Here is a 14,147-nt window from a genome sequence, read left to right as displayed (position 1 = left end):
TGGATCACTGTCTGATCCTCGACCGATCCAGCGATTTCAAAAACTGCGCTCAGACGTTGTCGAACAGCCACTGTGAAGCGAGCCGGCACTCCATCGTGTTGAAACCAAACAACGTCCAAGATTCCCGCATTTTGACGTTCGGAATGAGACAATCATTAATCATATACAGGATGAATCGAAATTCACGCACTCGGTCGTCGCAGCGCGACTCCTCACATGCCAACAATAAAAAAATATCTCACACAAAAGTACGTCCTGCGAGTATATCCCGCAGTAAAAGGACGTTGAAGAGTGGCAATCTGGCAACATTGTAACTACATGTAGGGTAACTACCTCTGTCATCACATGTTAGTGGTGCTGTACAATCGGTGCAGTGGATAGAGTTTTCGGTTGGCGTGCAGGAGGTCGAGGGGTCGATCCTGGGTTGAGGGGTAAGTTTTTTATTTCGTAAATGTAGTCCAGGTGGTATGGTATGTGGCATCTTAATCGTCAACAGCGAATAAATTCACGCCCACGACGTCGCACCGACACAGATAGGTCTTATGGCGATGATGGGAGAGGAAAGTGCTAGGAGTGGGAAGGAAGCGTCCGTGGCCTTAATTAAGGTACAGCCCCAGCATTTGCTTTGTGTGAAAAATGTGAAACCAAGGAAAACCATCTTCAGGGCTGCCGACAGTGGGGTTCGAACCCACTATCTTCCGAATACTGGATACTGGCCGCACTTAAGCGACTGCAGCAATCGAGCTTGGTGATACATGTGTGTAATACTGTAAAGCAAAACAAAGCAAAGTCATCTCCGTACAGGCCATGAAGGCCTCTGGAGGGGTGGAAGGTAAAAGCTTCCACTATCTGTAACCTCGGCACTTGGGGTGTAGAGCGCCGCCTTTGCCCCCAGGAATTAACCTGGTACTCATGTTTTGTGTAGGCTGAGTGAACCTCAGGGTAATATGCACCTCCGGAAGTGGAAATCTCGTTTCTTAAATTTTACGACTTCGTGACGGGGAATCGAACCCACGTCCTTCTAGGTGAACCGAGCACGCCTTTACCGCCTCGGCCAGGCAGCTCCTTTCTGATACTATAATTGTATTATATTAAAAGTACAAGTATATTTTACAGTGCCGTAGTATCATGAATAACACAACAAAACGTGGCGGTTTTGTTGACGTGTTTTTTCATCTTCCCTCACCGTTCGCAAAATATGCACATTTTATCATTTTTATCTGACCTAATATACTTTCGTTGTTATATGTTTATATTGGCTTTACGTCGCACCGACACATACAGGTCTTATGGCGACGATGGAATAGGAGTGAGAAGGAAGCGGCCGCGGCCTTAATTAAGGTATACCCCCAGCATTTGCCTGGTGTGGAAATGAGAAACCACGGAAAACCATCTTCAGGGCTGCCGACTGTGGGGTACGAACCTTTTTCATTGTTCAGTTAGCCTTTCTGTACTAGTGCGTTTTTTATTCGATTTTATGGTCCACCTCGGATGAGTGAAGGGGAAGTATATATAATTTGGGCCCATCCCCGCTCTTATATACACTGCTGAGCGATATTTCAGGAAGTTAAATATTATTAAAACATATTTATGAACACTGTAGTGTATAAGGTTGCATTGAAAATAAACGCAATAAGACTGCTGATATTAGCATTGGGCAACGAAATCTTTTTTTTTTTTTTTTTTTTTTTTTTTTTCGTTGTGGCGTCTCCGAAAACCGTAAAAATAGTTACTGGGATGTTAATAACATTATTATTTTTCCGGAGTGGTACAGGGTTAGCTAGGAGCGAGTTTGCATTAGAGAGATGATGGATTCGAAGTCTACTACCGGTAACCTTGAAGATGTATTTTCATGGTTTCACATTTTCACACCAGACAAATTCTGAGGCTATGCCTTAATTAAAGACACGGCCGCTACCTTACCAATCCCAGCCCCTCACCTTCCTTGTGTCCATTAAAACCATCCATGTGTTTGTGCGACGTTGGATCGTTAAATCACTGGCAACTTGTAATGTTATTTTTCCGTTAAGAACTGTACTGTGGAAATAACCAAATAAGTCAACAAGATCCCCATGTTTTGTTTTGTTTTCCATGTTCCCTCGTCGCGTTGTAAACAGATATGCACTGATTCAGGAGAAAATTTCCAACTTCTTTGAAATCACTTAAGAAAAGTCTAGGTAAACAATTGACGGCATTCCTAAATGCAGATCAGTGGTAAATGAAAAAATAATTAAATTATAGGTCATTGAAATAGGTTCTCTCAAAACGTCGCGCATTATGAGACCTGGAGGAATAGTGAAGCCAACGTACGATGTTTGTTTGTCCAACCCTTGTCCTGTTTCTATATGGGATCGGGTATAAGGTGAGATGAATCTGTCATGGCTGGTTTTTATGATCGGCTGCCCTTCCTGGCGTCAACCTCACCAGAGGAGTTAAATGAGATGAAATGAATGTCGTGATAAATGATAGTAGGAAGAGAGAGGTTAAAACCCGGTGCCAGCACGTAGCCTACTCCTATCGAATAGCACCAAGGTGTCTGCTCAAAGCTTAACCCCTCCATCCGCTGGACGAATCACCATCAACAGCGTCATATGCCCTTGCTCCATGTGAGCACTGCAGAGAGGTTTGGAATTTAATCCAGGCTTTTGGCACGCAATCTAGTGATTAGAAATTGTATACCACCACCTCCCCTACCTTGCCGGCCAACATTCTGATGGTGAATTTTTTCGAACAACGGGACTCGAACCGGCTAACCTCGGTGCTAGACCGTTTAGACTTCAACACCTTAACGATTATGGCTATCAGACGGGCAGTGAAGCCAACGTACGATATATTTTTGTAAATAAGAGGCAGACTACTGTTTTTACTTGCACTACAGTTGAATAACGTCACAAACATTAGACTCGATCGGTTGCGTATTAGGCTTACTGGTAAAAATAAACTCTAGTCACTCGCTTTGTTTCAGAACGGATAGGCTGCTAACCGAGCGAGTTGGCCGTGCGGTTAGGAGCGCGCAGCTGTGAGCTTGAATTAGAGATAGTGTGTTGGAACTCTATCGGCAGCCCTGAAGATGGTTTTCCGTGTACCTTAACTAAGGCCACGGCTGCTTCCGTGCCACTCCTAGCCCCTTTCTATGCCATAGTCGCCATAAGACCTATCTGTATTGGTGCGACGTAAAGCAACTTGTAAAAATAAAAAATATTTTTAAAATGTCACTATTAGCCGGCTGCATACCGATAACGCTCATCTCCTCTGCGTAAGGTCGTGGAATAAAATACTAGCACACTCGGTCGATATTTAAGAGTATTCTGTAGATTTAAAGAACTCCCCTCAGTCCGTCCTTCTCGCCAACCAAAGGTTCGGCTCGAACTCTGAAACTCGGGCAGATTGAAGTTTCTCTATAGCACAGTCTAGACATTTCCAAAATTTAAATTTATTTATTTATTTATTTTGTATGTGTGTTCCATTTTTTCCTATAATCGGCAGAAGCGGGCTTTTCTAGGTCACGGCATAGGTTTCATTGAGGTTCGAATGACTTAAGAAATACAAAATATGTATTCAACAGTTCATACGTATATCTAGGACATTTATTTTAATGGGTGGGTAAAAGATAATAATCATTTTATTTTATTTGTTGTGCTACCTGTACATAACTTGACTAAAATTCAAAGGACATTTCGAAATGCTGTGTTACCTATTTATTTATTTATTGGAAAAGGTTCGTTTGCAATTTCTTTGTAAGGTAATGAATGTGAGAAGTGGGTATTCGACTTCTTTTACACATAAGTGGTTCTAGAATCATACGTGGAACTCGCTGGTTGGTTGGCTTCGTTCTTAATTACTATTCGTCGTTACGTCATGATGTGAGGTGGGGATGATCAAATGTTCATTTGTTTTTGATCTGTATGTTTCGGTCAGTACTGGAGGCCAGAAATGGAACCAGAGGCTGCTCTTGCTAACGCGTCTGTTCGAGGTAAGACTGTTTAATGGAGCATGCAAGTTAGTAGCGTTAGAACAACCTTATCTCCTGGAAATTCGAGACAAATTATTGAACATGCATTCGCAACGTAAATTACATAACAGTAAAATAACTCATGTGTATGTTGCAAATTCATGTGAAGTACCGGTAATAAAAATCAAAAACGTGTTTGTGTGTGTCAGACCTTCTCATGTTCTGTGCATGTAAACTGATTGTGCGCTAATTTTCGTATATTCACTTACTTTCAGTCCAGGGTATTTATCGCATGATGCAACAAACCTATTTCATAGAAATCATACTTTTTTCTGAACTAGTAGCCACATTCATCCGTTTGTGTATGGAGTTCTGTTAATTTAAACTAGTCCGCTTTCGCATCTGCTTTTATGATTCTTGCTGACCTCTCAGCTTTAGAATTTGCCTTAGCACTAATTTGGTCAGACGACTTTGCAGTTCTCGTAATTTCACACTGTGTATCCCTAAGTTAGACTCTTTTTATCCCATAAGCGGCTTGATTCTTGCCCTATTCAATATTGGCATCGCTGTACTTATCGTGCTGGCGTCTCTGATAATTATAGGCTACTCGCTCAAAATCTGCAATCCGTATTTTACCTTAAATGTCTGCTGTAAAAACTTTTCGACCTCCAACTTGGGCAATGGGCAAAATTGAATTTCACGAACTTTCTAGAACACTCTCGTCGCTTCGAATATCATTACTCAGCACGACTCATCTCCGCAGCTTCCATATTGACACAGCCATGGATGAGACTGGAAGCTACATTTTGCTCTGGCCCATGCCAAGAGACAGACGCAAAAATATAACATCCCTGAAGAATGGCAACATGCGGAGATGGTGCTACGGTACCGTAATTTGCAAAACTTATTACATTCCGTTTTCTAGGTGAAAGAACTCTGTAATCTATGTAAATAAAAATGAATCGCTAAATGTGTTGTTGAGCGCAAAACTCGGGAACGGCTGGACCAATTCGGCTAATTTTTTTTCAAATATTCGCCGAAGTCAGAGTAAGGTTTTTACGAAGAGAAAATTGGAAAAAATGCCAGGAAAAACGTAAAAGGCCCATTTCTCTTTTTCCATTCAAACTGTTCGTCTCTTTCCTTCTCCCACGTTTGCGCTTAGCGCTGTCCTGTAATCCAGCGCGTTTGCCAAATGTCCGTAAATCTCAATGTTATCGGTTAAAATGGGTGAATATCGGATTATGTACAAAATTTCAAGCCGCATTTGATGCCGTTAAGAGAAATTAGTTTTACAAAATAACTGACCGTGAAAATGTTCATAAAATACAATGCTACCTCAAATGCAAAATTTTCATTGCACAGAACTTATGTCATAATTCCTATTTTATATTCACTATATTCACCTTATTTTTCACTGCTGGTAAAGGAACATTTCAGCTCTACGTAAATAAGTTTGTTTTTAAATTTAAATAAGAACATGCACTATTTGTGTTTCTTTTCAGTCATGTTCAGAGATTATGTGGAGGCACGAAAAAGTCAGTCGCTGGTCAACTTCTTTGCTATTGAATTTGCATGGGGTATCAAAGCGAGACAAATGGTCTTCAGATATGGAAGTTATTTTTAAAACAAAGCCCAAGTTCTTATCTCGATTAGTTCTCAGTTTGTGACAGGAAGAATGTCTCCTTGGGTTTTGGTTTCGCGCGTGACTGCTGCCTCGACTGCCGGTACGGATCTCCCAAACATACGCTCTCCAGACAGTCGCATGCAGTGTCGTGTTTTGTTATATTTGGAGCTTTGTCTACCCTGATTGTTTTTAAATAGTCGCTTCTCAACAAAGTAGTCCATCGATTTCTTTGGTTGATTGGTTTATTTTGTATGTACTTCCATATACAGTATACTCATTTCAAGACTCATGCCGCCTATAAGACGCGGACGGAGCAACTTCGGTAGAACAACTCGAAATGCTAAAGGTAATTTTCAGTCTAATCGGACATAACGTGAAGAGCGAAATGAAACTGAAAGGATTCGGATATCACAAACCCGTGCAGCGCGTCGTTCAGCTAATAATCTTCCAAGTTTGAATCGAGCTGTTTTCAGTTATGTTTCAATCGACTACAGTGCCTACCAATACGTTGCTATTGGATCTATGAACTGTTTGCCAGGCACACGGCTAGCGGTGAAAACATTACTGAACGTGATCGAAGTAACAATTCTAACGGGGAAGTATACAGGACAAGACTTTTTGATACCACGCATCCGTATGATTCCGACTGAGATACCATTTGAATTTAAATGACTGCAGTTTCCAGTAAAGCTCATTTTTGCTATGATCATAAATAAATCCCAGGAGCAGTCATTGAGTGTTTGCGGCAATTATCTTGAAAACCCATGTTTCTCGCATGGCCAATTGGATGTTTCCTGTTCCCGTGTTGAAAAACCATCAACTTTGTTTGCGCGCCAGGAAATCAGTCAAAAAATATTGTGTACCTTAAAGCTTTACAATGGAAAAATATCTTCATAGTGCTGATTGGAATCAGTGTTTTCTATGATAGTTATTTCCTACGAAGAAAGAGGAGTAACTTTTGCCACATTATCTTCACGCCATCAACTTATCAAATTATTTGATTTGCAACGGGGGATAATTATGGCTCTGTGAGGGATTTGAAGACCTGCTGAACAGTTCATATCTACGTTACAGTCAAGCAGGGTTATTTCTGGGTAGTGATATGCTGTGACCTATTTGAACATTTCCTTATTCACAATCAAGATAATATTGCAGGTAATGAAAACACGTTTTTCCAGTAGTTTCTTAAAAACTTTTGGTAGCAGTAGAAAATGAACTCGTTTGATGTTTGATGTACAATAGTCATTTGCATTCTGATTTTTGCGTGCAGTACAGACTGAATTTGAGTTCGTTCCACTGTCATTTATTTTTGATAGAACGACGTCTGTCGGGTCAGCTAGTACTAAACAAAAATGAATTACTTGCAACGGCGCCCGATCCAAACTGGGCACGGAGGGCTCATGATAGGTGTTTTCAATTCTACAGCATTGAAGCCTCTCAATTGGCATTCCCTTGCAAATATCCATATGCCTCGAAGAAACACCAGTCTATGTATTTAGTTTCATCACTGTTATTATGCAGACTTTCAGGTCTTGCAACGAGTCAGATTGCGAGGAGCAGCCACCGCTGGTTGACATTCAAATTGAAGGAATTTATTGGGACCGAGGTTGTAAGTACCAATAAAAGTGCTACTAACCATAAAATCGGCAAAAGTCTGTGAGCTAAAGGTTCACTTTGAATACCTGTGAAGGATTACGTTGACCTTGCTTTCACATGCTTCCGGCGTGGGCCTATTTGTTTGGTGGGTTCGATCCCAGTTCAGTCCGGTCGTATTTAAAGGTGCTCAAATACGATACCTAGCCTCATCAGCGAGGGTGCGAGTACGCCACTGCGCCTACCCATTGAAAGAACGTTTAAATCATTCTTTAACACGAGGGTCAACTGGAAGCAAGATACTAAATTGTTAATACTTGGTGCACTGAATGTCTGATAGTCTACTCAAATTAGTTTCGAATCTGGCCCAGTGTTCTTACATTCTGGAAGTTAAATTCTGACCGGCCAAGTAGCGTAATGAAATTAAAGTAAAATGTGGATTAAAGCAGTACAGTACCGGTACCGTACCGGGGAACGTGCGATGCGATAGGACCAAATCTTTATCCATTAATTGTCAAGATTAAATACAAATAATCGTAACACCTCAACAACCTTGGTGTAGGCTTTCTCAGGTGGTGTCATCTAGGCATCCTGCCTACCAATTTTGTCTTTCAGATTGTGCTGCTTACTAGCAACGAAAGAGGAATTCTTCTAGAACGGGTGCTATGAGTTAATTTTAATTGTCGGGTGTAATGGAGTTCCACCCAAGATCTTCAACTCGCCAGCAACATAGAGCAGAAAGATTTTTGATCATCCTTCAAAAATAAATTACGGTAACTCAGCAGCAATCGAAACCCCGCACTTGTCATTATTGCTCATCACTGATCCACCGAAGCGGTCAGTTAAAATGAGACTCCCACCAATGCAAGAAACCATCTTGGCAGACTGTGCAGATAATAATGTACGGTACGTATTAGACAAAATGTTCTTGAATACTGGTAAAGAGCATTACTACGCTTCTCTTAACTCTTCTGCACAAAGCTTCATAATCTCCTCGCTAGTGAAACTGCTGCACAGGTAACTTTTCACCCGCAGACCCCCCGGCGATAGTTCGCTGCCCTTCCCACCTAGAGTTCGCGGGTTTGATCGCGGTTTAGTCCGGTGGTATAATTTATTGAATATCTCCCTTGGTGATTTATTCCAATCCCTAACTTCCCTTCCCATAAACAAATATTTGCCCTCTTGAATTCCAACTTTATCTTTATATTGTGATCTTTCCTACTTTTTAAAGACCCACTCAAACTTATTCGTCTGTCATTCTATGCAATCTCTCCAATGGCGGCTCTGAACATACCACTTAGTCGAGCAGCTCGTCTTTCTCCCAGGTCTTCCCAGCCCAAACTTTGCAATATTTTTTTCAACACTACGCTTTTGTCGGAAATCACCCAGAACAAATAGAGCTGCTTTTCTTCGAATTTTTTCCAGTTTTTGAATCGAGTAATCCTGGTAAAGGTCACATACATTGGAACCATACTCTGGTTGGGATCTTACCAGAGACTTGTATGCCTTCTTTACATCCTTACTACAACCCCTAAAAACCTCATAACCATGTGCAGGGGTCTGTACTCTTTATTTACAATCCCATTTGTCATTACCCAAATGAAGATCTCTCCATATATTAACACCTAGGTACTTACAGAGATCCCCATAAGGAACTTTCACCCTATCAACGCGGTAATTAAAACGGAGAGGGCTTGGTATTTGCGAAACTCGCAACCTGACTTAACCCTGTTTATCACCAGACCATTGCATGCTGCCCATCTCACATTGTCATTTTGCAGTTGCACACAATCTTGTAACTTATTACTCTATACAGAATAACATCTGCAATAAGCCTAATCTCTGATGCACTTCTTTACTCATATCATTTATATATACCAGGAAAACAAAGCCAATAATACTGCCTTGAATTCCCCTCTTAATTCAAATACCCCAGCCTCGTTTAGTTACATTTACTGGTAGGTAAGAACTCCTGTAGGACAGAATTCTGGCATCTCTAAGTTTCTGAAAGCTGTAAAACATGGTTAGTGAGAAATAAACCCAATAGCATTAACCTTATTTTGAACGTGTAAACAAATATGAAAGTAGAATTATTCAGCCATAGGACAGATTTCAAGACACATTGTTTCCTCAGTTTTAGCAAACTGGTAAACTGGCTCATGTTCATGCAAGTCCTTTATAAAAGAAAATGAACCAAAGTATTTTCCTCCCGCAGAGACAAAATGAGCCACAATTCAGGCCTGAGTCTGGAATTAATACTGTATATTTTGACATAGAATAAGTCTATAATTTTGTTCCAGTACTGGGTCCTTTGGCAAAAGTGTCCCCAAACAGTATAAACCACACTCCTTCCAATGTTTTCAAAACTATAGAAGCTAGCAAAAATTTTATAACTGATTTAGTCTTAAAAGTTGCTGCTCGTGCATCCAGTTTGTGGCAATATTTGAGCATGTGGTAAAATTAATATAACTCGGGAACTGCAATGTGATGGCACGTACAGCGAGGTGTGGTAGGTTTCATCTACGCAAGACCTGTATCTGTAATACACTACATACATACATATCCCACGTCGTTCCATCTTAAGCGATGGGTCGGCAAACGAGGCTTCTCCACCAGTTGCGGTCCATGAACTTCTGTCCTTCTTCAATGCTTTCCAAAGTATGTCCTCTCTGTTGAATGTCAATCTTCACCATGTCCTTGTACCTGAGTCTTGGTCGCCCTCTTGGTCTTTTGTCTTAAAGTTTTAGATCGTACATTTTTTTTTGTAATCTGTTATCACCCATGCGTCGCATATGTTCATACCATCTCAATCACTGCACTGTTATTTTGTCCTGCAGTCTTAAAACTTGAGCCTGCTTGCGGATTTCCTCATTACGGACTCTGTCCCTCCGTGTTTTGCCGATCATGCTATGGACAAATTTCATTTCTGCTGCCTGGATTCTACTAACATCTTTGTTTCTTATGGTCCATGTTTCACAACCATAGGTCAGGATTGGTACGTAATAAGTTTCATATATGACTCTTACATTTTGTTGGTATTTTCTTGTTCCATATTATGTCTTTAACTATTTTGTAAAAGTTGCTACCTGCCTGAATTCTGTAATACACTGAACAGTTGAATTAGATGCCTACCTACACCTGCAATATTAAAAGTAGCATTTTTACATATAGGGAGGAGCCTTGCACATGCCATTGCAGTGTTGCCACATTTCTGCATTCGTTCCTCCTTCCCTTCGGGCTCACGTGAGGTTTATTTCCATGGCAACCACAGCGGATCTGCCTCTAAGAACTCTTAGAACACATATACTATGTGATCAAAAATATCCGGACACCGCTCAAAACATGCGTTTTTCATTTTTTGGTGCATTGTGCTGCCACCTACTGCCAGGTACTACATAGCAGTGACCTCAGTAGTCATTTGACATCGTGAGAGAGCAGAATGGGGCGCTCCGCAGAACTCACGGACTTCGAGCGTGTTCAGATGATTGGGTGTCACTTGTCTCGGAAGTCTGTACGCGAGATTTCCACATTCCTAAACATCCCTAGGTCCACTGTTTCTGATGTGATAGTGAAGTGGAAACTTGAAAGGACACGTACAGTATGAAAGCGTACAAGCCGACCTCGTCTGTTGACTGACAGATACTGCTGACACTTGAAGAGGGTCATCAAGCGTAATAGGCAGGAATCTATCCAGACCATCACAGGAATTCCAGACTGAATCAGGATCCAATCCAAGTACTATCCCAGTTCGGTGGGAGGTGAGAAAACTTGGATTTCATGGTCGAGCGACTGCATGTAAGCCACACATCATGCAGGTCAGTGCCAAATGACACCTCACTTGGTGTAAGGAGCGTAAACATTGGACGATTGAACAATGGCAAAACGTTGTGCAGTGACAAATCACAGTACACAATGTGGCAATCCGATGGCAGGGTGTGGGTATGGTGAATGCTCGGTGAACGTAATCTGCCAGCGTGTGTAGTGCCAACAGTAAAATTTGGAGGCAGTGGTGTTAATGTGTGGTCGTGCTTTTCATGGAGGGGGCTTGCACCCCTTGTTGTTTTGCATGGCAGTATCACAGCACAGGCCTGCATTGATGTTTTAAGCACCTTCTTGTTTCCCACTGTTGAAGAGCACTTTGAGGATGGCGATTGCATCTTTCAACACGATCAAGCACCTGTTCATAATGCACGGCCTGTGACAGACTGGTTACACAACAATAACATCCCTGTAATGAACTGGCCTGCACAGAGTCCCAATCTGAATGTTATAGAACACCTTTGGGATGTTTTGGAACACAGACTTTGTGCCAGGCCTCACCGACCAACAGCTCTATCTATCCTCAGTACAGCGCTCCGTGAAGAATGGGCTGCCATTCCCCAAGCAACCTTCCAGCACCTGATTGAACGTATGCCTGCAAGAGTGGAAGCTGTCATCAAGGATAACGGTGGGCCAACACCATATTGAATTCCAGCGTTACCAATGGAGGGCACCATGAACTTGTACATCATGTTCAGCCAGGTGTCTGGATACTTTTGATCACATAGTGTATTTCAATATTACAACTATAGTTGCATGCAACACCATTTTTCACCCTGATGATGGCAGCAACCTGAAGTCTGGCACCAGAAGTATTGGTTAGGAGTGTTTGTCAATAACCATTGCACCACCTTCCATAAAGAACAAAGATTGGTCAAAGCGCATCCTTCTCGATATCATCCCGGATGTGTTCAGTAGGCTGAGGTCGGTTAACCTTGGGGTCCGCTGGTCCAGGCAAGCATCCTCGTGTCTGAACCAACTGGCTACAATTCAGGAGCTTTAGGCACAGGTCTCTTGAAGGGTGCAGGAAGTAAATAAATGGGTGGACATATGACAGCAGGTTCTTACATCATTCACCAGTCAAGAATGTTGGTAGATATACCAGGGGTTCCATTTTATCCCACCTGAATAGCCCCATACCAGGATGAAGCAAAACTGCCACTGGCTTGAACAGTACCCTGTTGTAAAGATGGGTCAATTACCTGATATCAGCTGATGCATCCGTACTTGGTCATCAGCAGTACAGTCTGGTACCTAGACTCCTCTGCCGAGACAATTTTCTTCCATACTTACAGTCCAACGGTGATGTTCTGTGTCCTGTCTTCGTGCCTTGTAATGTGCAGTGACCAAAGGTGGCTTTTGAAGAAATGGTTCAGGATAGTAATGCTACATGCAGTGTGCTGTTCTCCAGCATTGAATTTGCAAGTGAGCTTACTTGCTGTGGAATGTTACTCTCTTAGAATTAGCCAATGATGACTTCTCAAGAACATGTACACCTCACCAGTCGACCCTGGTGGTAGTGGTTTTTCCTGAAACAAGGTGCTTATGGTACACTCTTGAAATTGTAGCATGTGGAAAGCCCAGCTTTTGCAACACTTCAGAGATGGAAGGACCCACATGTCTGGGGCAGCTGTCAAATTCAGAGATCTTCTGTTTTACGAATCCTGTGCTAAACTGTTACTCAAACAACCAGTTCGAGGTATGACAATCTGTTACATGCCACATTGTGCTACTGCCTTCAGTGGGTGGCCAGTGCTGTTTCATCAAAATGATTGCTATCTTTTCATTAAATTGCTCATCAGTATAACATTAGTGAGAAAACTTAACTAGGCACATACAGTATTATAAAGCAAGAATGGATGTCCATTAGAGGGGGAGAGGGCTAGGCACCTAAAAATTTGTCACAGGTTTACAAGTAGTTATAACACTGATTGCAGGTATAGTATCAAGGGGTGTAGCTTTTAGGTGGTGTTCTTTAGGCATCCTGTAATATGTACTACCTCATTAACATATTCACTCCCAGCTCCCTCTGCAGGTATTTAATCAAGCAGCCCAGCAATTTTTAGATGCCACCTTGTCACTTTAGGTAACATGTAACACATGGCTCCAACTGACTATAACTCCTATATTATAAACCCTAAAACTTTATACATCCCTTCACAAGGTGATATAGTACGATTTTTTTTTTTTTTAGTTGCCATGCCTATTCATTCCAACCATGCACTTCAGAGATCTCTGGAATGGCACGTGTTTTAGATCAAACATCCCACAATGCAGTAAATTACCTCAAGCTGTAGCAAAACATTCATTTGCCTGCGGTCTACTGGCAAACTGATCTCCTTCAAAACCAACTAAGGTCTGATGTGGTATTTTACACACATGAAACCTAATACAACCATGGTCAGATATGGGAGTGAATGTGTCGATATACCTACTTGCTTTACATAAGCAGAATCCCTACAAATACCTACTGTACTGAGAAACTGAGCCATATCTGGAATGTAATGCAGAAGTGCCTGTTTCAAAGGATAAATGTTACAGATCTTGTGGGGACATAATTCTTCATTGTGATATACCTTATGGTACAGGCATTGATGATTGAGCATATATACTAAACTAAGGTCAATGAAAGTCACTCCTGTCACCTCTTTGTTCGTACCCATCCTCAATGTTATGGGTTAGATTAAAAATAGGACCAAATTATCTACCAGGTCTAAAGCCTGCTTCTTTAGGGATAAGAACATCTATGATGTGAGCCACTTGAGAACCATTCACTCCAGGACTTTGTACAGATAGCATAAAAGACAAAGCAAAAATTATTTGCTTAAGTTGTTTCTTGCCAGATTTTAGACTGGCAAGAGTACAAACTTTCCATATTTCAGGAATGTGAACAGTGGTGTTGTAGTTGTTCAAGGATCTGCTGAAGTCTTACAGGACTAAACTGTTTTACCTGCTCATTCCTTGGTTAGTACAGTCCTGGTACCTTCTTTCTTTGTGCCTTGGATTGTTTTACAATTCCTTCTCTAATGGAATTTGTAAGGAGTGATAATAATTTTCTAGGTCTCTAACAATGGGAATTTGCTCTGTTCTTAAGATAGTTTAGCCATATGCTGTGCAACCTGTCGGGTGTAATGGCATTCTGGGGAAACTTGAGCGTCT

At 41.5% G+C, this 14,147-nt stretch overlaps 1 long non-coding RNA gene across 1 annotated transcript in view; it reads left to right on the top strand.

Moving 5' to 3' along the window:
• Positions 1–3,877: 3,877 nt before the first annotated feature.
• Positions 3,878–14,147, top strand: part of LOC136875530 (uncharacterized) — a 44,203-nt gene continuing 33,933 nt past the window's right edge. Inside the window, exon 1 of the long non-coding RNA XR_010860460.2 lies at positions 3,878–3,973. This is a non-coding gene — a long non-coding RNA (uncharacterized lncRNA). The remainder of the gene's footprint in view (positions 3,974–14,147) is intronic.

This window comes from Anabrus simplex, chromosome 6 (genome assembly GCF_040414725.1).
Source record: "Anabrus simplex isolate iqAnaSimp1 chromosome 6, ASM4041472v1, whole genome shotgun sequence".
NCBI lineage: Eukaryota > Metazoa > Arthropoda > Insecta > Orthoptera > Tettigoniidae > Anabrus > Anabrus simplex.
Note: the sequence above shows the minus strand (reverse complement) of the source record. Positions and strands in the feature narration are given on the sequence as shown.